Source organism: Macrobrachium rosenbergii, unplaced genomic scaffold, assembly GCF_040412425.1.
Source record: "Macrobrachium rosenbergii isolate ZJJX-2024 unplaced genomic scaffold, ASM4041242v1 171, whole genome shotgun sequence".
In the NCBI taxonomy this organism is placed as follows: Eukaryota; Metazoa; Arthropoda; class Malacostraca; order Decapoda; family Palaemonidae; genus Macrobrachium; species Macrobrachium rosenbergii.
The window spans coordinates 2,439,916-2,463,227 of record NW_027100729.1 but is presented as its reverse complement, the minus strand read 5'-3'; the positions used below and the strand labels follow the sequence as shown (position 1 = coordinate 2,463,227).

The 23,312-nt window shown below is 46.3% G+C and overlaps 2 protein-coding genes and 1 long non-coding RNA gene across 3 annotated transcripts in view; 2 read left to right on the top strand and 1 right to left on the bottom strand.

Annotated features, from left to right (window-relative positions):
• Window positions 1-23,312, bottom strand: part of LOC136838168 (uncharacterized) — an 864,161-nt gene that overhangs the window by 435,633 nt on the left and 405,216 nt on the right. The gene's annotated exons all lie outside the window — the stretch shown is intronic.
• The window catches only part of LOC136838146 (zinc finger protein 845-like), an 83,589-nt gene that overhangs the window by 44,283 nt on the left and 15,994 nt on the right, over window positions 1-23,312 (top strand). The gene's annotated exons all lie outside the window — the stretch shown is intronic.
• Window positions 351-21,964, top strand: LOC136838196 (uncharacterized). The gene is made up of 2 exons (XR_010852889.1): window positions 351-521; window positions 17,113-21,964. It is a non-coding gene; the product is annotated as an uncharacterized lncRNA (long non-coding RNA).

Genomic DNA, 23,312 nt, shown 5'->3' with positions numbered 1-23,312 from the left:
TAAGAGACCTATAGGTTACACCGAGAATGCCTTATTAATTATATTTATCAGTAAAATAGCTCGATTTACAATTAAAATAATATGATTGAATTGAATTTATTACTTTTTATCAATGTATCATGTTAAAATACGTCATTATTAACCCATAAATAAGTAAAATAATCTACAATATTAGCGATACACTTGCTGTTACTTAGTTATCGAGTACGGTAGAAAATAAGTAAATCGCCGAAAAATGCTTCACTAATTACATTTATAAGTACAAAAACTCGTTTTAATATTAAAATAACGTAAGCTGCTAACATTTATTACCTTTTCATGAATTTAAAATGTTAAAAAACGTAATTTTTAGCCCAAATTGCCTCAAATAAGGGACCTAATCCTCTTGGGTGGAAAGTGGCCGAGTGACCCTCGATGTAAACAAACTTCGTCGTGCAATTGCGGCGCCAAGGAATGTCGGAGAAATCAATCAATTGCGACCGGAAATATTGACTGAATGATCGAATTGAAGGTCAGCCGAGGTAAGTTCATGATTGAGGTTAAATGTGCGAGTTTAAAATAATGTTAAAATTGAGTTTTCCATTTAAATATGGTCGAATTAAGTGAGGCATTTCCCTTCTCTTGAAGGCAAAGGTTACGATCTCAGTGCTGTTGAAGCGTTATTTAATAGAGTGAAACCGTTGTTTCCGTTATTTAAATCGTATTCAAATAACGCTGAAGGTCAACTGAGGTCAGTCAGTGATTAAAGTTGATTTTGAGTAAATAAAATTGTGTTAAATTCGAGATTTTAAGTTAAGTATGGTTAAATTAAGGTTACGATGGCCAACGTTGCATAGGCGTTATTTAAGCCTTATTTAATTGATTCAGACTTATTTAGGTTATTTAGATTGTGGTTTGGCTTTTGAGTCGCTGCCTAAGGGTTGCATGTGCTCTGGGATTGGTTGTTTCAATGGTATGGAAAGCATAACCAGGCCTCTGTAAGGCTAGATTAGGTCAGGCTGGGCTTGGAGTCAGTATTAGCTTTATTATTTTATGTAACTGATTTTATTGGAGATTCTGGGTTGCATTTTGACCAATTTGCTTTTCAGTTTTCTCTGGTTAAGCAAATGGAAGCCTGTCCAGGTCTCTTGGGCTAAGTTAGGCTCCAATCCAGGTTGGGTTAGGCTAGGAGTCATTATTGCCCCTATGTATTAATGTTTGTTTCATTGAACTGGTTTTATTTAAGTTTATGGTTTTGATTTTGACCAATTTTCTTTCCCGTTTCTTTGCCAAGGTGAATTTGAGCCTACCCGGGCCTTTGAGGGTAGGCTAGGCTTGAGGGTATAGGAGAGGCTTTGGCATTTGAAGACTGGTTGTCATAAAAATGGCTCCTATTCAGAATTAGGGTAAAATTGAAGACTACTACCAAGCCCCTTTGGTTTGTTAATTATCAGTTTGTGTGCAAAATGGATGGTGCATTTTGTGCCAGCCCCTTGGGGATGAATGTCAGTATAAACAAAAGACAAAAGACAGTAAATATAAACTTAAACAAAAGACAGGGACTTGAACAAAAAAAGCTGTAAATATTTCGGTCACCACCTGGCAGGATTTTGACAGGTTAGACTTCCAGTTTCATTGCAGATGCTTGTTTGTGCATGGCCTGTTGTGCAGTCATTATGTCCCATGGCATGACTGTGTCAGATTAGGATTTTAGAAGTGAACAAGGAGAAAACCTAGCAAAAGGAAATCATTATGTAAGCTGAAAAACCTAAAAGTCTGAACTTGTTCAAACTAGGTCACTAAGCAAACCTAAATGTCTCGAAACTCCTTAGAAAATAAACAAAATGGTTGTAAATGAGTTTTTTTTTTCACTCTGGGCAATTTTTCATGTAAAACTGCGTCCGGCTGCTTCAATGTAATTTTTATGCTGTAATTTTTAATAAATTACAGGGTTTCCATAATGTGTTTGATGCAGACCTGGGGTGCCGAGTCTGCCCTACCAACCTAACCTGACCCTAAAGGTTTGGATTTCCACTAGAAAGTCCCATGTATTGGAAATAGGGAAGCTACAGTAGGCTAGTAACAAAACAATTGTGTCGCAGTATGGTAGATTAGTAAAAATCATGTGGAAAACTATCATGATAATGGCATTTGGAAAATGCATAAAAGCCTATTTACTGATAAGGTAAAAAATAGGATACAGTACTTGGAAGTTTTTGCCAGAGTTGTATAACTAAATCAACTTGTCAAGAACAGAACATTGTGATGCCAGTGTAGTTTATGGCACTTGTAATATGACAGATGTGGGAACCAGTGAAATTACTTTGTAAGACATGAAAGGAGTGTTTTAATAAACATGAATTCACCCTTCAGTTTATGCAGTGGCTTTAAAACAGCAAGAAAAATATGATACACAGAACAATCAGAATGAAATGCAGTAGGCTGCCCAAAAATGGTGACAAAAGGAAACATAAAGGATACTTTAGGAGAGAACTTCCCAAACATTTCATTTGATAATAATTTGTTGTATTATTGATAGAGAAGAACATTCTTCTCAATTCAACAGATGCACAAATGTTCAGTTGCCTTACAAAGACACATGGTTGGAAAGAAGTACAGTACCTCTTTGACCTAGCCTATCCTAGTAATTATGTTACAGAAGAGAGTAATAGTTTGAACTATTGCAAAGCCAAACACTGTTGACATTTCTTCAAAAATGATAAGGATGATATATTGATAGACAGGTGCATTAATATAAAGTGCCACAGGGTAGTGACTGGTGTCCTTATTAACTCGCTATCAGTGGTGTTTGGAAACTTATACATTTTAGATTAGATCATTGCTAGCATGACCAGGCAGAAACTAAACTTGCCAGGTTAAAAATCAAGAGTTATTCCAAACATTGGTGAAATGCTAAATAAGTTAACTAAGCATTGGCATCACAGCTTTACGTCAGGTTGGTTAAAATTATGAAGGACAAGTACACAGTACTGTAATTATAATTTGTTCCTACTGGAATCCAAACCATCGCCTTTTATGTCGGAGTAATCTTTAGAGCTAGATGGAATCAGTTGTTGAAACTTGGTAACAATGTCTAGTAACTAGTGGTCTAGGACCCCTCACTTACCTACCATCCCTTGTAGCTGGGTGGTGCCATCAGTGTACCTCACACAGTGCACTGTAGGTATTACTTTGGCCCCTAGCTGCTATAACCTCTTCCATTCCTTTTACTGTTCAGTACCTCCATTCATATTCTCTCCCATCTTACTGTACTCAACTCTCTCCTGACAGTTGTTTCATAGTGCTTCTTCTTCAACTGCAAAAGATTTTCCTCCTGCTACATCTCTGAGGCCACTTTATTCCTCTTGGTTTCCCTTTCAGCACTGAATGACCTCGTCAGAGGTCCGAAAGCTTGCTTGGCCTTTGGCCTGAATCCCATATTCCATTCCATTCCTTTCATTCACTGGACGACGCTAAACACTTTTTCTTCAGCCATCATCAAGAGACGATGTCTTGCTGTGCTCCTACTAACTGCTAATTGTTCTGACACAATATACAAACCATCGGGCCTCTACATGAGGAATTACTTAGAGTGAAGCTTGACATGGCCGTTAAACTCTTGAACAAGGTGGTTAGGCAGTTAACTACCGTCCGGAAGGTGGGAATACCACCTGCCTGTATGTAAACATTCCAATTTGCTTTCGGCCGTCGTGCGCTGCAGACTGTTTTTCCCAATGAGATCTTTCTTGTTTTTCCTTTGCTTATCCATTATGAGTGTTGATGAACCCATAAGCCCTCCTTCCCCCAGCGTGTCTGTCCTGGAGTGGGAGGGAAGAAGTGCAGTAGCTTCCGCTCACATGTAGATGTGGACCCACACTCCCTTTTGCTCCACCTGCAGAGGACATGTGCTTTCTCATAACACTCCATGCCCTGAGTGTTGTTCCTGGTCTGCTGAGCGGTGGGCGAAGTTTGAGGGGAGGAGACAGTATGAAAGGAAGCCCGCCAAGGTGTTGTCTGAGGGTTTTACGCCCCCGACAACTCCCTTGGTGGCTAACCCATCAGGATCGTTTCTCCCTCCCGTCAAGCTTCCCCTTTTTGCTGCCTCTCCTTAGGGTGAGGACTCCCCCTCCCCTTCTTCACTCACTATGTCAGGTGTGGAAGGCTGTGGGGGAGCGGACAATCGGGACATCCTCTCTGGGGTCTCTCCTTGCTCCACGGATGAATTTTTTCCCCCCGGAGTGAATAGAGGCTTCCTCTTTTGACCCGACTTTACCTTCAGGTTTGGCAGTGGAGGCGTCTCTCAGTGGCCAGGTCTCTGACCTTACATATAGCTGGCTGCACTTAAGTCTTCCTGGTGTTCCACTATTTGAGGGCCTGGTCTCATATCTGTCTGGAGCTCCTGTGACAACCCACGCAGCTACCACTTCCACCACGTCAACCGTCACCATGACGTCGTTTGCCAAGATGCCTGTGACGGTGGCTGCCCACCTGCGCACCCAGGTATCAGCCGCTCCCGACGCACTCCATGCTGTGCCACTGCCTCCTGGCTTCCTGGCTCCGCTACCTCTACCTGGCCCCTCCAGTATGGTCACGTCATCGGTACCCTATATTTCTGTGCCTGATCCTGCTGTCCCTGCTGTTGCCAACCCATCCTCATTCCCGACTCCAGTTCCAGCTCCTGGATTTACTGAATCTCGGCCCGGACTGACTTCAGCTCTTGCTCCACCCGTGCCCTCTACCCATGCACCGAAGCCTGGCTTCCCTGGCTCCCGTGCTGCTCCACCTACTCCGGTAGCTGCTGGCCAGATCACCGACGTCTCCGCTACCCTGGTTGCACCCACCTCCCTGGCTCCCCTGGCTGCTCCTGCGTCTTCTGCTGTTCCCTCCTGGATGGGGACCTGACCGCCATCCTGAAGAAGAAGATGAAGAAGAAGTCGAAGAAGAGGTCTAGGAAGGTGTCGTCAACTTCGTCGTCCTCGTTGTCTGCAACCTCTTCTTCTTCTTTCAAGGCTCGCTAGCCAAAGAAGAAGAAGCCTGTATCTTCCCCCACTAAGAAATCTCGCCCTCATACTTCTAAGGGACTGCCTCCTTCCACAGGGAAGGCAGTGGGATCTCTCGTCGGCTCTTCTCGGCCCACGGGCCAGGGAACCAATTCGCTGACCCCTGGGTCAGTTGTGTCTGAAGCCGAGGGCGTGCAAACCAAAGTTTGCACTCGCGCTGCTGTGCCGAAGAAGTCCGCTTCTAAGGCCAGCGATGTGTAGGACACTCGTTAGCGAGCTGCGCCAAGTACCCAGAGAGACCTCTCTCCATGCCGACTCAGGCACAAGACAGGAGAAAGAGTCCAGGCAAGCAGGTGCTCTGAATCTTCCTGCTAGCACTTCTTTGAGTGTCAAGCATGGTTCACAGGAAGGTGCACCGGTCTCTTGAGTTCGGATATCTGGCAAGACGGAGAAGAGGTCCCCTGCTCAGTCTTCCCTAGAGGTTTTGGCCTCGAAGAAGTCTGGGGCGTGTCTAGAGGACAGTGCAAGTTCTCGCCAGCCAGCCGCCCGCTCGACTCTGCCTAGTCCCCAGCCACATTCTTGCGGCCAGCCTGGCTTGGTGGAGTCGAGCGACCGGCTTGACTCGTGTGAACCGCTCCGCTCTCCTCGGGACAACGCTTCGCTGAGGCAAAAGCATTCTCCTCGACCCTGAGTTGCCAACATCACCGTGGGTTGGTGACCACTCTTGGCCCGCTGCTCCTGCTGGTTCCACCAGCAAGACCATCGGGAGTGCACAATCCTCCTCACCTGTCCTCTCAACCTCCTGGGCTTCCCCTAGGTGGTGTGAGTCGGACAGGCGGAACTCTGGTGAGTCGTCTCCCTGGAGGTCAACTACAAAGGCTTATGTTCCTGGCTCAGTTCTCAGATCGGCCAGATCGTATGCCCACGTAGTGCAGGAAGGATCCCAGGGGTCTGCTGAGGTTCTCCCTCCTGCAGGGAGAGTAGATTGGGAAAACTGTGCCCTGGAAGGACTCAAGGGTTCTCTTCCCCAGGACAAGGACACCCCTGATAATAATAGTATGGTGTCTATATATAAAGAGAATCACTGCCAGCAGAGACCTTTGAGTGACATTTTCCAGTTAATCTTGTGTCCTTTAAGAGTGAGGTGCAACTGTATGGAAGTGATGTTCTCTGTATTAGTGTATGACTGAAGTAAGCTTTGTTGAGTAAACAGTACTCTTGTGCTTCCAGTGCTCTCCAGGTAGTTATAACAGCAGTTGTAATTCCCTACTGGTATCATATAATTTCTGGAAAAATGCAGAGAAAAATGGATCATATATATAAATGACAGGTGGGCAGAGGTATCTGTGTAAGTGTAGGGCAGTAAATTCAAGAAGAATATTTTTGCACAGTGTGTTACAAGGATGTACTATAATTTGGCCTAAACGTCTACCCTCAGAGAGACAGTACACAGAAATAATTAGCCTTTTATAATGCTGCAGTTTGTTCTGAATTAGTTTTAGCTACCTCCAAAACGGAATGTGCAATATGCAATTTGTGTAACCAAGTCAGACATAACCATTTCGGTTAGTGGTCATTTAACATCACATAGACCTATTACAGTATCTTGAATGTCAGGGCTTATGGAATATTGAACCTGACAACAAAAAGCAGATCCAATCCCTGGTTGAATTGTTTTTGTATAAAAAAAAGTTTGCAAAGTCGTTTAGTCTCATCAAATTTGCCCCCTGTCTATGACCCGTGTATACTTGAATGGTCCAGGTGACCCAATCTTTGTATGAAAAGAAAGCAGGTCAACACTGACAGTTGGACATCTTTTATGTGAATGTCAAAATTTCAACAGCAAATGTCAAGTTTTGGAAACAGATGAATCTTTTAGACTAGTCCCATGAGAGTCAAACATTTTGACTAAGTGGTCTGGTTAAACAATTAAATGATAATAGTTGTGAATGGACAAGTTTTGGTTTTGTAGTCCATTGTAACTAAACTTAGAATGCTACTTATATCTCTCCCATAGACATTACAGAATTATTGTACCTTCTTTTTTTGGTGTATATGTAAACTGTTGCAAATCAAGCTTTAGACTAGTTCTACAATACATTTTTATTTTGTAATGTTTACATGAAATTAGCAAATTTTAAAATGACATTTTTATATAAGTAACTTACCAAGTAATTACATAGCTAACAGTTTCTATTAGTCGGCAGCCAAAATTTGAAATCCACAGTAGCAGTTGTTTTGTTTTGGTGTAGGTAACTCACCCTGCCCACTTTTGGGAAAGAGGAACAACTGAGCAGAGAACTTCAATTTGTTTCTGCCGGCTTACAACGACGGTTGTGAGCAGCAGTAGGATTTCAAATTATCTCTTTACTTATTTATGGCTGACGATCTAAATTGGTGAAGTATTTTTGCTTTCAGTAGCCTCTCGGCAACTTAGATATTTAGGTTTTTATTGAAAACAACTCTCGTTACCTGGTTGTGACTTTATTTGACTGTTCTTTACTTAACTTTTCGACTTGTATTCACCAGCGATGTCCGGCACAAGTTTGAGTAGTATTCGTTACTGCAGCGAAGGCTACAATATGAGATTACCTTCAGTGAAATGATTCCCATTCGAAGTGTACTACTTGCAGGGGTCAAGTATGTTTATGTTCATCTGTTTTGACTTGTGCTGAATGTAGTGATTGGGATCTTAAGAAATGGAAGATTTTAAGTTCTCACTTAACTTATAAGAGGTGCGAAATAATGAGCAGGTGGACATGTACTGCTGGTTTATTGGGAAAGCAGGCTGCTTATAAAGTGGCGTGTGGACGTCATACAAAGGCATACAGTAGGATACAGGTGACCCGAGGTCAATTGTTCTTAACGTGACACAGGACAGATAAATGCAAATAACATGAAAAGTTAAATTACAAGAACTGACACAATAATACTCTGATACATGCACAAAGTAAACAGGCATAAATAAATCAGTAATAGATACTTATTTACAAAGATAAAATGTGGCTGTTTAGCGTGACCCAGGCTTGTAGGAAAGGCACCATAGAAAACGGGAGGTTCACCATAGAAAACCCGTTGAGCGGGGACTTTACAATACTCCCCCCCCCCCCCCGCCAGACATGGGTAATGTCTGATCAAACCATGTATCTGCTGGGCCGCTGGAGAGTGCTGCGGCTCCGCGAAGTCAGCTGGAGGTGCGGTGTGGGTGGGAGCGGCTGACTGTGGCACTGTCTGGGTGCTTCCAGGGGTGGCCACGCGACTTTCTTTTGGGTTGGGCTGGCTGCGGGGGCGACGGTCCCTGCGGAGGGCACTGCGTGATATCGTCGACGACTTCCTCCAACAGGGTGGGCTTGAGGTGGTCAATAGACACCCAGTTGTTCTTCCCGTGCATGGCCAGCCGGAATGCTTTGGTGTTCCGCTCCAGCACACGGAAAGGCCCCTGTAGGGCCTGGTTAAGTGCGGGTGGACGGTGTCGTCACTGACGAAGATGTGGGTGGTGGAGGACAGGCCGGAAGGCGCGAAAGGTGTCGTCCTATCGGTATACGTCTGCTGGCAGGGGGCGAACTTCCCGACCGTGTCACGGAGCCTCTGGACTGACAGGTTGTGGCGATCTCCCATGATGAGTTCACCCAGGACTATGAGGGGCTCCCCGTAGACTTTCTCTGCTGCAGACAGGTTGCCGTTGGCTTTGGGGGCAGTCCTCAGCCTGAGGAGGACCCAAGGCAGCTTGTACTTCCAATCCTCGGTGGTGCAGCGGGCCATGAGGGACGCCTTTAGGGACCTGTGGAATCTTTCCACCAATCCATTGGCCACGGGGTTGTAGGCAGTGGTGGTTTGGTGAGAGGTCCCCAGCAGGCATGCCAGGGTGGACCACAGCTCGGACAGGAAAGCAGGACCCCTGTTGGTGGTTATGTGGTCCAGGACACCGAACCAGCTGATCCAGCTGGAGAGGAAGGCCTCGGCGCACGCACTGGTGGTGGCTTCTGGCATGGGCGTCACTTCAGGCCACCTGGTGGAGCGGTCGACGATTGTCAGGAGATATCTGGCCACGCCTGATGGGCGAAGGGGGCCTACCACGTCTACATGGATGTAACCGAACCGCCTTTCCGTCTGGGGAAACTTGCCCACCCCCGTCTCGGTGTGCCGCCCCACTTTGCTTATCTGGCACCGGATGCACTGTCTCACCCAGGCTGTTGCGTCCTTCCGCATATCGTGCCAGACAAACTTCTCTGCCAACAGCTTGGCCATCGTCCTGCCAGAGGGGTGGGACAGCCCGTGGATGACGTTGAACACCAGACGGCGGCGGGTACCAGGGGGCCGGGTTGGCCAGTGCTTACGTCGCTCAGCAGTGTTGGCCCCCAGGGGCGAGGGGCATGTCCTTCCACTTGAGCGACGTGATGGCAATGCGGAAGGCTGGAACCTCTGGGTCAGTGGTCTGCTCCTGGGCGAGGTCCTCATAGTCGATCCGGAGCTGCACTGCATTGAGCTCGAGCCTCGAGAGGGTGTCCGCTACAGGGTTTTTCTTGCCAGGGAGGTACTTGATTGTGGAGGTGAACTCCGCGATGCCACGAGATGCCGCTGCTGCCTGGAAGACCATGTGTCCCCCTGCTTTGTGAAGGCGTGGACCAGCGGCTGGTGGTCCGTCCAGACTGTGAAGGGCGTACCCTCCAGGAGGAACTTGAAGTGACATACTGCCCGATACACTGTGCAAAGTTCCCTGTCGAAGGTGCTGTAGCAGGACTCCGTGGGGCTGAACTTCCTGCTGAAGGAGATGGGCTGGGGGGCTCCGGTGACGACCTGCTCCGGGACAGTCCCACAGGCAACGTTGCTGGCGTCCGTCGTCAGCTGGAGGGGGGCGTTGGGGTCCTGGTAGGCCAAGGTGGTTGCCGTGGCGAGGGTGGCCTTCGTCAGGGAAAAGGCCTGTTGCTGGTCGGCTCCCCAAACTAAGGTCTTCGGGTGGCCCTTCAGGATCTCTGTCAGGGGAGCCATGGTGTGTGCGACCCTGGGGATGAACCTCCTGTAGTAGTTGACCATCCTGAGGAATTCTTGTATGGCATTGACGGAGGTAGGGGCGGGGAACCTGGTAACGGCTGCAACCTTCGATGCGAGTGGACGGACGCCCCCCGGGGATATTTTGTGGCCAGGAAAGTCAATTCTTTTGACACCGAAGGTGCATTTATCGAACCTGATGATGAGGCCGTTCTCCTGCAGGCACTGCAGGACCTTTCGGATGTGCCGCAGGTGTTCTTTGGGGGATCTAGAAAAAATTAGAATGTCATCTACATAACAGGATGCTGTCCATTAGTCTTTGGAAGGTTGCCCCCGCGTTCATCAGGCCAAAGCTGGAGAAGACGAAGACGTAGGACCCGAAGAGCGTGATGATGGTGGTTTTGGAGATGTCCTCTGGAGCAACTGGTACCTGAAAGTATGACTTCAAAAGGTCTTGTTTAGAAAATATTTTGGCCCTGTGAAAGGAAGCCGTGAGATCCTGCATGTTTGGAAGGGGCTAATGGTCTGGTTCAGTTGCGAGGTTGAGCCGCCTGTAGTCGCCGCAGGGTCTCCAGGAGCCATCCGGTTTCTGCACCATGTGGAGGGAAGAGGCCCACGGGCTGGAGGTCTTCCTCCATATGCCCATACGCTCCATCTCAGCGAAAGCATCCTTGGCCTCCTGAAGGCGCCGAGTGGGGAGCCTTCGGAACTTTGCGTGCGCTGGGGGGCCCCTTTGTTTTAATGTGGTGGTAGATTCCGTGCTTTGCAGGGGCCCCGGGCACCTGGCGCAGTTTGAGCTTGAAGACGTTGGGGAACTCCTTCACAGCTGGGCGTAGTGGTGCGGGGCGACGGAGTAGATGGCAGGCGCGCTGAGGACAGTCGCCAGGGGGAGGGACTGGCAGGAGTCGGTATCCAACAGGCGCTTGCGACCGACGACGACTGCCAGACCGAAGTGGGCGAGGAAGTCCGTGCCCAAGAGTGGGGTCCTCACGTCCGCAACTATGAAGTTCCAATTGTACCTCTGGCCAAGGATGGAGATCGACAGGAGCCTGGTGCCATAGGAGAGGATGGGGGACCCGTTGGCGGCAGTCAGGGAGGCAGCCGGGTCCGACGGGCGTTTGCGGTCCTCTCTGGATGACGGGAACACTGATCGTATGGCCCCAGTGTCGACCAGCATCATCCTGCCAGAGATGGTGTTGCGGACATAAAAACCTACTGGTTTTGGGCTCCTGGATTCCTCTGCTGAAAGGCAGCCTGTTCTTTTGACTGCCTCCTCCCCCGTTTTTTGGATGGGCGAAAGAGCAGGGGGGCTTTGGCAGTTCTGGGCGTCCTTGCCGTACCGCTGGTGGTAGTAGCAAGGCCCCGGTGGATGCTTCTTGTGATGGTAGGTTGGCTGTCGCCTGGTGATGGCGCTTATCTCCTCCTCCGAGCTTTCCTCCGGCTGGAGGGAGCTGATGGGGTGTGCGGGCATGGATGCCCGCTTCGCTGCCCTTGTGGAGTCCGTCAGCTGCTGCGCCATCCTGATCAGGTCCCTGAGCGGCACTGTATAAGGCTCGAGGATCTGGGTCCGAACCTCGGGGAGGAGCTGACGGAGGAAGATCTCCCTTGACAGGCTTATCTCCGACTGCCTGCCACTGCCATCAGTCTCGGGAAGGGTGAGGAGGTTCTGGATCACGCCCCAAGTCTCCAGGAGGTTCTGGTCATGTCGAGGGTTGTTCACAAGGCCAAGGGTGCAGGCAGCCCTCTCGGAGACCGGCAGTGAGCAGGTCTCGACGAGAGAGGCTTTCAGTTTTTGATTGGTGACACGATGTGCGGCAGACACCCACGGGATGAGTTTCCTGTAGACCTCTTCCGAGAGGGCGTTGATCTGTGTCTGCCTGTAGCACCTCGTCGGTAAGTTCCGCCAGCCCGAACTGCCCCTTGACCCTGCAGACCTATGATGACGGGTTGCTGTGAGTGAAGGGCGGCAGCTTTATGGCGAGGGCGGACCTTGTTTGTTCTGTCAGGACGGGCAGCTCGCGCGGAGTGGGTACCAGCATGTAGGAGCGCATGAGCCTTGGCATGGGGGAGGGCGCGGGTGGGTTGTGCGCAAGGGAAATGTGTGAGTCCGTGAAGTTCGCGGTTATTTGGATGTGAGAGGGAATGTCTGCGTCCATACTCACTATTGCCCTCTTACTTGGAGTGGATTACTTGTGTCAATACGCACTTGGGAGCACGCCGTGTGGGTCTGCTAATGACGCTGGTGATCTGCTGACAAGAGTCAGCATACCCGAGCGCTCTGTAAAAGCGCCGTTTTTAGTCCGTTAGAGGCGTGGGGTAGTTCATGGAGCCAAGTTTATGTCGCCGTATGAGTCCGCTAATGGCTCCGAGAACCACTCCGGGGTCACCACTATAAGAGGTGCGAAATAGTGAGCAGGTGGACATGTACTGCTGGTTTATTGGGAAAGCAAGCCGCTTATAAAGTGGCATGCGGACGTCAAACAAAGGCACACAATAGGATACAGGTGACCCGAGGTCAATTGTTCTCAATGTGACACAGGACAGATAAATACAAATAACATGAAAAGTTAGATTACAAGAATTGACACAATAATACTCTGATACATGTACAAAGTAAACAGGCATAAATAAATCAGTAATAGATACGTATTTACATAGATAAAATGTGGCTGTTTAGCATGACCTAGGCTTGTGGGAAAGGCACCGTAGAAAACGGGAGGTTCACCATAGAAAACCTGTTGAGCGGGGACTTTACAAACTAAGTTAGAGAAAGGCAGAAAGAGATAGGCGACTGCTAGGAATGACAAAAGTTTAGTTAGTCAGGATTCGGCTAAATCTTCTGTTGATTTACCTGTTTCTGCTTTGGCCCCTTCACTAGTCCGGCCTCTATTCCAATTGATCCCTTGCCCAGCTCCCCTACCCCCGAACCCAATGCTGCAGCCATCCTTGAGTATAAGTTCGATCACAAGTTCAATATGTTAGTCAATAAGGTGACACAAACAGTTATGCCTGTTGGATCCTTTATGGAGAATAAGAATGTGGCTAGTGAAAGTGCAGCGTTAGTGGAGGAGCTGGATACTCAGCCTGCGGATTCTCCTAGGCGAAGGTCACTGGCATACTCCCCCACACCCGAGAGAAGCTATACTGTAAGCCCAAGGGAGGTCAGTGGGGTCTGCCCGCAGGTAGTCGGTCCCTCAGTCGCACCTGGCACCAGTTTTCAGGTGGAGACAGACAGCCAGTGGAAAGGCATCTTCCAGAATGTACACAATCTTTTCTCTAGTTTGGTGGCTTCCAGCCCTGAGCAGAGGCACCAGTGGTGCAACAGCGATAAATCAAGACTATTGAAAAGGTCTGCTGCAGATGTGTCTCACACCCCTCAGGTGCCAGAGAAAAAATTCAAGGAGTCTGTCCCTTTGTGTAGTTTCTGGAACGGTCCAGAGAGGTTTTCTCAAGTACATTCAGAGGGAGAAAGTCAAGTGTTAGTGCCGGAAGCTGTCTCCAAGCATAAGCGCTCATTAGCACCAGTGTGTGCATCCGCGAACGAACCTCCTTTGGCTCCCGATCGACCAGTGGTGGGCGAGCACCTGCTGGCGCCAAAGCGCATAGTGACTGCCAATTGTTCAGTCACCTAAGGGCGCCCATTTGCTCCTGAGCTCCCTTTGACTGACAAGCGTCCAGCTGCACCCGAACTGCAAGTGGCTCTGGAGCACCCAGTTGCTCCCGAACGCCCGAGTGTTCAGTAGCTTCTCAGCACCCATTTGAGCCCACTCATACGAATGTTCATGGACATTCTGCCAAGCTCTTGACTTCCAGGTCAGAGTTTGTGCTGTCAACCCCCTTACAGCAAGCTTCTATAGCTACAGGTTAGGATCCTTCTCTTGCACCCATCCAGCGACGCCTAGATGATATCTTAGGTCTTTTGAAGAAACCCTCAAACCTGTCGAGACTTGGAGACTACCTAATATGGTACTCTCCACTTAGGCCAGGAAGACTCCTAGCAAGGTTGAAACATGGCCCTTGGATGAGGGAACAAGGAAAGTTCAACTTCAGTTACCCTCCTTCTTGTCTTTTAAAGAGGAGGTATTCTTATTATGCAACTGGAGAAGTGCCTTCCTTGGGTGTGGCTGCTTCCTTCCAAGGGGACTTCTCTGGCCTCATATACTCTGTCCTTAAGTTGGCCTTGTCTGCAGCCAAAGTAATGTTCTCCTCGTCGGAACTGGACCGTGTGATGAAGAATCTAGTGAAGGTCTTCGAGATTGTTAGTTTCTCAGAGTGGTCAGTAGGCGCCTTTGCACATAGGTTCAAGAATACTCTGCCTTGCCTGCGGATTTTTCGGGTGATATCCTCAGGGTCCTTTAATGTGTAGACAAGGGTATAAGAGATGGAGCGCAGGAGTTAGCTTCTCTCTATGCTATGGGAGTGTTGAAGAAGAGGGAGTTATGGTGCTCATACACCTCTAAGGGAGTCACTTTAATTCAGAGGTCTGCACTTCTTTTTTCTCCCCTTTCCTGAGACAGTTTGTTTCCTCATTTGGAGGTTAACGAAATTTCTTTCGAATTACAGAAGAAATCCACTCATGATCTGCTAGTGAAATCGTCGAGGCACATTAAGGATACTCCTGCTGTTAGTTTCAAGTCATCATCTCCTCTGCAGCCCTATCCCTTTTGTGGAGGTAGGCAAAGATCCTCTTCAAGATTGAGACCAAACATATGGTTCCAGTCACGGACTATCAAGAAGTCCTCATCTAAACTCTCCTCTAGAAAGCGAATCAAATGTCCTCCATGCTCCAGTAGGTACCAGACTTTTTCAGTATTGGGAGAAATGAAGCAAGAAAGACCTCCCTTAGTCAAGATGCCTATCGCCTTAACTGCCTACTCTGAGTTGTAAGAGATTTTTGACCCTCGCAAAGGAAGTTTCATCCCTCCTCGAGACGAAGGCGATAGAAGTAGTCCCAGATGTAAGTTCGGAAGGGTTCTACAATCAGCTTTTCATAGTCCCAAAGTCATTAGGAGGATGGAGAAGGGTCATGGATGTGAGCTCCCTGAATGTCTTCATTCAAAAGTCCAAATTCAGAATGGAGTCAACTCATCCTTGCGTCCATTCGGCAGAGAGACTGGACTGTCTTGGTAGACCTGCAGGATGCTTACTTCCACTTCTCATTACACCCAGACTGTCAAAAATATCTGAGATTTGTTTTTCAGGACCAGGTGTTCCAGTTCTGTGCCTTTTGCTTCGGACTATTGATGGCCCCTCAAATCTTCACACATATTCTTGCTCCCCTGGCAGGTTGGCTCCACCTGATGGGAATCAACATAGCGTTCTATTTGGACGATTGGATCCTTCGCTCCACTTCGAAGGAACAGTGTACAGAGGACCCTCAGAAGACATTACTTCTTGCCCAAGACTTGACTTACTAATAAATCATGAGAAGTTGCAGATTACTCCTTCACAGGAGATAAATTTATTTGGGAATGACTCAATTCTCATCTTTTTCAAGCCTTTCCCCTATCCGGAAAAAGTCGAGTCTTGTCTATAAAAGATAGACGAAATTCTTCGTCTACAGACATGTTCAGCGAACAGTTGGATGAGCCTCCTCGGGACGTTGGCCTCCATAGAACAGTTTGTCTGCCTGGGGAGGTTACATAGATTGTTCCAATTTTTCTTAAGAGACAAGTTGGACAGGAAAAGACATCCAGACTCCTTCATGTTCCCAGTGACACGAGCTCAAGAAGCACCTACTTTGGTGGAAGTCAAGAGACAGGTTGCTGGAAGGGAAGTCCCTGTTCCCTCAGAGCCCAGACCTAGACTTCTATGCCAACGCATTAGATCTGGGCTTGGGAGCCCTCATAGGGGACAAGGAAATCTCTGAGACATCGTCAAGGGATCAGATGTTATGGCATATAAATGTCAAGGAATTAAAAGCAATCCACTTGGGTCCAGTAGTTTTTTCTTCGAAGGTGTTTGGGAGGACGGTAGCAGTCCACTCATTCAATATGACGGCCCTGGCCTATATAAGCAAACAAGGAAGAACTCGTTCTTTTTCCCTCTGTTAAGCAGTGAGGGACCTCCTCCTCTGGGTGGACCAGAATCGTAAAAAGTTAATGACCAGATTTGTCCAAGGCAAACTGAGTGTGTTGGCAGGTCAGCTGAGCCAACAAAACCTTCAATCGTAGTGTTGCACTCTGGGGGAACCTACGGGTACTTTGTGCTTGGATACCCACCAGTTTTTAGTGGTTGGGTGGTGGTATTTTAATTTTATGGTGTAGGTAACAGTGATGTTTTATCTACTTCTATGATGGTACTGCACCCTGGGCAGGGGCAAAATTTTGTTCTTTCTCAGCGCTCAGAGGTGTCCTTCGCTGTGGAGTTCCCACTTATGTAGTAGACAATCCTTGGCCATACCACCACGTCTCTGTGGGTCAAGTAACTTCCTGCTGAAGCTCTCTTACCAGGTAAGGAAACAAAAGCATTTTGGTAATGCTAGCAGAGTTTATTTTGTTCTTATTTACTAATGTTTTTGGGGGTAGAATCGTCCATGCATCCCACCTCCTGTCAGTGTGGGAATCAGCTATGTAATTACTTGGTAAGTTACTTATATAAAAGTGACGTTTTTATGATAAAATAAGATTTTATATATACAGTGCTTACCAAATAATTACAGAGTGGGAGCCCACCTGCCTCCCCTCCCTCACATGGACATTAAGCATAAACAAATTGAAGTTCTCTGCTCAGTTGTTCCTCTCTTTCCTGAAAGTGGGCAGGGTCAGTTACCCACACCAAAGCAAAAGAATCGCTACGCAAGATTTAAAATTTTAGCTGCTGATTAATAGAAACTGTTACCCATGTAATTACTTGGTGAGTATATGTAAAATCTTATTTTATCATAAAAATGTCATATTTTTAGTTAAATTAATGTGGAAATACCTGGAACATTAACAGCACTAAAATTTAACCTGTACAGAACTTGTGTTTGCAGGTTCATACAGGGACACAGAAGACAGGAATGGGAAAAATGACATTTTTCCACACGTTTTGCACTGCATTAGTCTCACAGTTGCATTGAATCTGCAAATGCTTAGTGTACAGTCTCATTGTGTATAGAAAACTTTTATGTGCTAATGGAGATCACATCTCTTTGCTACAGATAACCTCTATTGTTATGGATGATCGCTGATAATCTGGAAAAAAAAACATGTTTTCTTCAGTGTCATGCAGATTTTCCTCAATAATATACTCTAGGTAAGTGATATAAAAGTAAAGTATTTGCAGTAAGAGAGAGTGTCCCTAAATTTTATGTAGTCAATATAAGCAATATTGAATCTGTAGTCACTTAATGACACAAATGCATTGTTCAAGACCCAGTCTGTGTTATTCATGATGTACTGACTGACATTTTTGTTAACATCACACACATATTGTTCCTGCACATTATACAAATCCTCAGTCTTTATCATAGGAATTACCTTTAGTGAAGCTGGACACGGACGTTAAACTTTTAATAAATTGGTTCGGTAGTTAACTACTGGGTAACCGGGTGAGAGTCTTGCCTGCTCAGTTGGTAGAGTGTCGCTTTCCCTTCGGCCATGGCATGGTGTGGATGTGCTGCCTCTGCCCTCTGCCCTGCTTGCCGTTTGCTTCACTTTGCTTAGCCAAACATCGCTCTTTCGTGGTGGGATTATTCTCTTTTATTCTTGATCTTGTGTGAATTTGTGCATTTACGAAGATGCAGCAAACCCATTAATCATCTGAGCCCGAGCGTAAGGCAGTAAGGAAGAGAAAATGCCCAGGTACCGCTGGCAAAGTCTGTAGCCATTATTGCTCGGCTTTTGAAATTGATCCTCATACTCTTTGCAGAGGGTATGAGTATAATCCTAGTTCTGTATGTGAAAAGTGCCATTCCTGGAGTCCAGAGCAGTGGTTGAAATTTTTGTTGAGGATGAAACACAGTATCAGAAGAAGCCCCCCCCCAAGTCGTCCTCTGAGGGTAACACGCTCCCGATGACTCCCTTGGTGGCTAATCCTTTAGATACATTCCTCCCGCCAGCGAATCTTCCTCGCTTTGCTACTTCTCTTTCTGGAGATGTTTCCCCTTCGTCGTCTTCGTTCGCTTTGTTGGGCAGAGATCATCATTGGGTGGTCTCCGTTCACTCGGGGTGGGGGGGAAGGAATCCCCCTCACCATGAATGGAGGCTACTCCCCCCCATCACCTGACTTTGTTTTCAGGCATGGAGGAGGATGAACTCTGCGAGACCTGGCAATCTCTTGGCATCCAGGGAGTTCCCTCAGTTCGAGGCATCCTCAGTCACCTTTGAGTTGCCCAAGCTCCTGCTCTCCCTCCAGTGACTCACTCTGCCACGGCGGTCACTACATCTACAGTAACCATGACCACCAATTACCTGATGCCTCTAAGTGTGTCTTTCCACCCAACTGTGACTATCCCTGCAGTGGCCTCTATGCTGCGTCCACTTTGTGGTGTCTGTTCCTGCTCCCTGAGTTTCTGTGTCAGAACCCCCTGCCGACCGCGGAACAGATCCTCCACGCACTCCTGAAGAAGGCAAAGTAAAAGAAGGCAAAATCGAAGAAGAGGACTAGGAAGACATCATCTTTGTCTTTGTCTGTTGCTGCCTCCTCCCCTCCCTCTTCCAAAGCCCACAAGTAGAGGAAGAAGGAGGCCGAGTCTCCCTCCCAGAAGAAGTCCTGCACTGGGTCTTTGGAAGGGGTCTCTCTTTCCCCGAGGGAGACACAGGGATCTCTCACTGGCTCTCCCCAGTCTTCAGACTCGGGGGCCGTGTTGTGAGCAGGGTTGCCATCTGGCCGTTTTTGCGGCCAAATTTGTCAAATTTGGCCGTATGGAAAACTCTCTGGCCGTAAATTATTAGCCATCGACGGCCAAACAATTTGGCCGAATTTTGGCCGTATTGTTTTCAAAATGATTACATTTCATGTAATATCATTTATCTTTCATATGTTATATCTAATTTTTATTTCTAATCAGTAAAATATCAAATGAAATGACAGTATAGTGATGTAACAACCACGTAACCTACTGGCTATGTTGCCTATTGACAGACACATACAGTACAAGTGTATGTTTACTACTTGTTCAGTACTAGATAAGTGATGTAACAGCAACGTAACCTACAGGCTATGTTGCTTACTGACAGACACACACAGTACAAGACAAGTGCGGCGTTTAGTACTAAATAAAGAAATGCATCGATTTAGATACATTTCTAGCTTAACTTGAGCATCAGTGTGAATTTGAACCTGACGTTTTAAACAGCCAAAAAGGAGACTTTATAAAAAATAGTGCTGTGATTGGTGATTAATTACCATTATGTCATTAAGTAAACCTAAGTGGAAAGGAAGTTATGATAGTGGGAGGAAATACAATAAATCATGGGAAGAGAAATTTGTGTGGTTAAAAAGAGCAAGTGAAGGTAGTGAAGATGCTTATTGTAAACTATGTAAGACTACTATTGCTCCAAAGGCTTCTCGACTTGCTGATCATGAAAAAACCAAAGGGCACATGAGCAGGGTGAATGCTTCAGCAATGTCCCAGACATTGCCAGTGAAAGTCTTAAATAAAAAAGACGATGAAAAAAAGCGTGTTGAAATAGAACTTGCAGTTTCCTTTGCTTGCCATTGCACAATAGCTAGTGTGGCTCATGTGGGGGAAGTAATAAAAAGAAATGGTAAAGGTAGTATATTAGAAAACATTCAGATTCATCGTACTAAATGCAGCAAAATAATTTCAAAAGTCGTTTCTCCAGCACTATTCCAAGAATTTAAAGATGATGTACAGGGAAGAAATTTTGCGTACTTATTGATGAAAGCACAGATGTAGCTACTGATAAACATTTGTGTATTGTAATTAGGTATTACAGTGAATCAAAGTCTACTATTGTGACCGAGTTCGGAGGCCTCGCACCCGTTGTTGGAGCAACTGGTCATGAATTATTTGTGACTTTGAACAATACCCTGGAAAATATGGGGCTTGAATGGTCTAACTGTGTTGGGTTTGGGAGTGATGGGGCTTCAGCAATGATAGGTGAACACAATTCTGTTTGGTCTAGGGTAAGAGAGAAATCACCTAACTGTCAACTCAACAAGTGTGTCTGTCACTCCCTCGCACTTTGCGTGGAAAAGGCATTTGACAAATTACCCTCTAACTTAGGATATTTGTTACATGAAGTTCCTAAATGGTTTAGTAAGAGTGTCATACGAAGAGAAGCTTTCAAGGATCTGTTTAAGGTTATGGATGCAAATGAAGAAAGAAAAGGACAACCCCTTCCATTTCAAAAACTCTCAAATACACGAAAAATCATATATAATATTCTTGTAAACTGGGAAGAGTTGAAGGCATATTTTTCAGTTGCTTTACCAAATGCAGATGCATCCTGTCGCTATAAAGCAAGGGAAATCTTTAATATGTTAAGAGATAAAGTAAATCTCTTATACTTTCATTTTGTGTCACCAATCGTGACAGATTTTGAAAGACTTAATGCTCTTTTTCAAGCTACCGATGGTGATCGAAGGCTTGGTAAAAGAATTACTTTTGATTCATAAAACTCTACAATATAGAGTACTTAACAAGAGGAGAATTTTTACCAACAAAGGATATCGACTATGGTGCTAAATTCACCAAGGAACTGAATACATACATAGAATTAGAAAATAACTCAAATGAAGTGGTAAAAATTGCAGATGAGATTAGGCACCGATGTTCAAGTTTCCTTTTTGAGGCCTTAAAACAAGTGGAAAATAGGCTCCCAGCATCAACAGCAATATTCCAAGGCCTCAGTGCATTCTCTCCTAGCAAGGTATTGAGCCAAACTGACCGTGTGTCTTTTAAAGATCTTCCATTGCCCCACTTAAGAAAAGATAATGAGGATGGCATAGAGCAGCAATACAGGAAAATATTGCATTTGCCATGGGCAGAAGAGTCTGTTTTTAATGGTGAGATTCCAAAGGAATCGGTTCCTTTAGTCCGGGGTCTTAGGGTACAAAAATTCAACTGGGAACCAGCCTTTCAAAGAATTAGGAATTATGCAATGGCTTGCCTCACAACACCCATAAGTAATGCTGTTGTTGAAAGAATCTTTTCCTCTGTTACTTGCGTTAAGACAAAACTACGAAATCGAATGAGTACAGCAATGTTGGAGGCGATCCTTAGAATCCGTACTCATCTCCAGTTTCAAGGGAAATGTTGCAAGGACTTTAAAGTAAATCAAAACATGCTAGAGCTTTTCAATTCGGTAAATATGTATGAGAGGGAAGAGTCAGAGGGCGAAAATGCAGCCGATATCCTTGCAATTCTGAATATGAACTAATGAATAATCTCTAGTTAGAAATATGTTGTAATCATTGCTAATATAATGTAAAACAGTAAAGAATGAACAGTTAAAGACAGGGAATGGAATTATTAGAAATATAAGAAGTATTAAATAAAAGAACTGAAATTGTTTCATATCTTTGTGATAGGCTATTTACTAAGTAATTGTAATTCATTATAACTACACCTGTCTTAATTCCTTATAAATAAACGGAAGGTAAGAAGACTTCTTTCAATAAATAACCTTAAGAATAAACGACTGTAGGCTATACGGGATTAGCCTACTCAAAAATACAATACTAGTAATATGCGATCTCTCTCTCTCTCTCTCTCTCTCTCTCTCTCTCTCTCTCTCTCTCTCTCTCTCTCTCTCTCTCTCTCTCTTTTCACATGCCCATAAAAAAATACACATATGCATTTAATTAATTTATGCTCATACTTGTTTGTGTGTTTGAATGCATACAATGTGATACTAACTGCATGAGAGTAATGACAATAGATAAATGTAAATTCATGGCAAAGAAGTGAAGGATTAATACCTGATTTAGGCCTGCTACTCATGCATATCTAATTAATAGCCTTTTATACTACATACTTACATCTGCATTACTAATAATAATAGGCTAATGATAGTAGTTAGTGTAATAAAAAAAAAATAATATTTGGCCGTATTTTGGCCGTAAACCATAGTTGATTTGGCCAGTTTGGCCGTCATATAAAAATAATTTGGCCGTAGGAGATTTTTCCCATCTGGCAACCCTGGTTGTGAGTCTCCATGAAACCCGTCGACTCGGAGCTGAGTGTGTGTGGACCTCCAGGAAGGTCCAAGCACCGGACACTTATGCTCGGACCCGTCTCCTAGTGAAGCGCTGTGCCTGACTCTACTTGAGTCTCCTTGGACACTTGAGCAGAGGGGGTCTCTTGCGGGACTTTCGTGTCCTGTGGAAGTGAGTACTTGAACCTCCAAGAATACAAGCGTAGCTCAGGGTGCTCAGGTTTCCACAAGACCTCAAGCTACCCCAACCTGTAACGTGGTGTCATCATCATATTCTGGTTCAGGCACTTGAGATAGGAAGGGATCGAAGCATGCAGGTGCTTCCCCTCCCCCTACCACTACTTGTCCAAGTACGTGGATAGGGTCCCATGAGAGTGAAGTTGATTCAAGGGTCAACTCGCTGTGAGCCTCTTCTAGGAGGCCTCCCTTACAACCATCCCCTTTCCATGAGACTCCGGTCCTGGGTACGGTTGGAACACTTTGAGAGGGTGGGGTATGCTCACACCCAGTACGCAACTGCTTCCCCCCCGGCCGGCTCCCACTCATGTTCACGTGAATGTGTTCGATCACTGAACGAGTGCCTTCGTGTGCGTTCGTGCGGGCCTCTTCCCTCTCCACGGGACAGCTCCCCTCCATGTTCGTGCGATGAGGGACCCTACTAGACCTGAGAAGCCATCGCCAACACGGGTTGGCAATCACCCAGACCTACCTGTTCATATGCCCAAGTGATTGAGCAGAGAACAGGGGGCTCTGGTGAGTTTCTCCCACCTGCAGGGCGAGTATCAAGGGAGGACTGTGTCTTGTAAGGACTTGAGAGTCCTCTTCCCCAATATATAGATTCTCCTGAGATGCAAAGGACCTTTGCTGAGATCGTTATGTTGATATGTCAACATGATCTCGGGGAAGGGGCAATGGCTGCGTCCACTGGCCATCATCACTCCTAGAAGGATACTGGGTTCCCAAGAAGGAGCCCAAGACTTCTCTTTGCTTGCCTTGGTCCTCGCTTGTTGAGGGTGTACTAGATCAAGTTCTCTCTCTTTTCTCTGGGAAAGAGAGTTCTCTACGGTCTAACCGCTCAACTAAGCTACTTCCCCCGCCTCTGCCTCACCAGAAGAAATATTACACACTCGATGGAGCCATTGCCGATGAGACAGTGGACCCAGACTTGGTGTGCCTAGCTCCGGGTCTTTCACTGCCGCGGCTTGGTACATGGAACCTGGTCCTTATGCAACAA